Source organism: Microtus ochrogaster, chromosome 1 (assembly GCF_000317375.1).
Source record: "Microtus ochrogaster isolate Prairie Vole_2 chromosome 1, MicOch1.0, whole genome shotgun sequence".
Classification (NCBI taxonomy): Eukaryota; Metazoa; Chordata; class Mammalia; order Rodentia; family Cricetidae; genus Microtus; species Microtus ochrogaster.
Window position 1 is genome coordinate 83,754,467 of NC_022009.1, and position 2,726 is coordinate 83,757,192.

Consider the following 2,726-nt stretch of genomic DNA (forward strand, 5'->3'; position numbering starts at 1 on the left):
TTTTTGAGACAGGGTTTTTTCTTTTTTTAATTTATTTTTACTTAAAAATTTCCACCTCCTCCCCTCCTCCCATTTCCCTCTCCCTCTCCTTTTCCCCCTCCCTCTCCAGTCCAAAGAGCAGTCAGGGTTCCCTGCCCTGTTTCAAACAGTGTAACAGAACTGGTTATCCTGGAACTCTCTTTGAGAACATGCTGGACTCAAACTCACAGAGATCTGCTGGGATTAAAGGTGTGCACCACTACAAATGGAGAAATTTGTTCATTCACAATATTGTGTTTGTGGTAAGAACTTTACATTTACATATATATTTTAATTTTCAAGAAAAACTTTACTTTCACTGGGATTTGCACCAAATGTATATACAAGTTTGAGGTAAATTATATTGTCATACTGGGTCTTTTGTCTCATAAAAGTAATACTTGCCTGCATTAATTCAGTCTTTGTTGAAACATTTGATTTTTTTTTTTCAATCCACAAGCTAGCAAGTTACCCTGGCTAGTCCGAAGCATTTTGGCAAAAGACATGAAACTGAAGTCAGAAGCAAAGGAGTTCATTGTTCATGGTTTAGCATGAAACACAAGAGTTTAATTTTTATCAGTTATATTTCTTCTTGGTGGGATGGAAATCATGTATGGACCAGCTATCTTATGTAGATCTGTACACTTGTGTCACAAGGGAAGCCTACTGAATTTAGAAAACCATCTCATGAAGGGGATGTTTGCAAATTCAGGGAAGCTTTATTCCAAACAAGTTTCATTATCCTGTTATCAAATAGACCTTTCCTTGTGCTGGAGTAAGGGCAAAGAAAGAACATAACGTCTCCATCTTCTGCTGTTCAAAATACAGGGACAGTGCAAATAAAGTTGTCCTCAAAAGGGGAAATAGTATGACTCACAATGAATTGGATCTTAACAATTTTAAATTGTTCTTGCCTTCTTGAATGGACCTTCCCATTAATATGCCACTTGCTTAAACACTTCAATTAATCTGATTTAAGAGAACTGGAACTAAATGCACTCAGTCGGTTTAACATGGCATCAACTAGGCCTAATATTGGTGAGATTCCATGTAATATAATGAAGTTGGTCTGTAGCACTGACGTCAGGGCTTCTTGTCCAAGGTATTGGACCCAATGGCTAGAACAATTTGCCTTCAAAACTTGACAGATTTCTCAAGTTTCAGTATTGACTGCCTTAATTCTCATTCATTCTGACTACAAGAAGATCTATTAAGGTAGAACAAACTCTATTACAACCTGTAATAGGGAAGTCTAGGTCACTTTGGTGGTTCACAACAACCTTGTGCAATGAGTAGGAACTAATCTTATTGTCTTCCAGGGCGAAGACGTTCAATATACTGTATGCATAAATGATTTAGGACCCAGTAAATAGTTTCATTCGTTTCTTCTCTTTTTAGTCTTTCTTAAGGTGGACTGGAATGTCAATGTTTATCTTTAATATCTTTGATATTTTCAAAGAGTACAAGCCAGTTGTCTTTTGTTTGATTATTTCCTTATTTCTCCTGATTTCATTAAGAATTTAAAAACATTTAAATCTCAATTGCATGGCATTCCGAATATGAAGGCATAAATGAATCATTTGTCTTTACAGATAAAACTAAGTAGTAAGTTGAAATTTTAGGCTACTTTGATTTTGACAAGTTGGTTTGAGATATTCCATTCCCTCTGCTATCTTGTAGCATTTTGCTTTTACCTATGTACTTTAGTTATTTCATTTTGGATCTTGGTAGAATATTTCTGAATCTTTTAATCTTTCCTGGATTGCAGTCCCCCAGACAGATTAAACTGGGTCACATTAAATTGGATCTTATTCAGTATTTTGATGACTTCATTTCTTATTACATTTATATATTTAGTGTGTGTGCACATGTGCATGTGTACATTCCATAGTATCTTAGGGTTACTATTGCTATGACAAAACACCATGACCATGCTATTTGGGGGCGGGAAGAGTTTATTTGGCTTATACTTCTGCATTTTAATCCATCTTTGAAGGAAGACGAGACAGGAACTCAAACAAAGCATGAACCTGAAGACAGAAGATGTTTCTAGAGGCAGTGGAGGGACACTGCTTACTGGCTTCCCTTGGCTTTCTCAGTCTCCTTTCTTATACAACCAGGGATGGCACCACTCACTATGCGCTGGCCTTTCCCCATCAATCACCAATTAAGGAAATTCAGGAAATCTCATAGGCTTGCCTACAATCTGATCTTATGGAGGCACCTTTTCGTTCTAGACTCCCTCATTTCAGATGACCTTAGCTTGTGTCAAGCTGACATAAAACTAGCTAAGACATGTGGCTTGTGTGTAGATGTCAAAAGAAAAATTGAGGAAGCTGGTTCTCTTCTTCTACCATGTGGGTCTCACAGGCTCTGGATTTTATTCATCCTAATTTATATTTTTAGTAGGTACAGACTTCTTTGTTGATTAGAAATAAAAAGAAATAATAACAATCTGACATCCACAAAATCCCAATTACTTTGGTACTGTTGAAATAATACATTATAGGGAGATTACAATTAAGGTGGGTAGTCCTTTTATAGGAACTTCAAATGTTTTTCCTTTTGATTGATAGAATGATACTTTCCAGAATCCCCTCTTGTTTTTAAAATTTACCGAAAGTCACATGAAAAAATTAGAAATATCTCAAATCATAATCTTGCTTCCACTATGTCTATACTCTTAGGGTTGATAGTTTCTGTTGGAA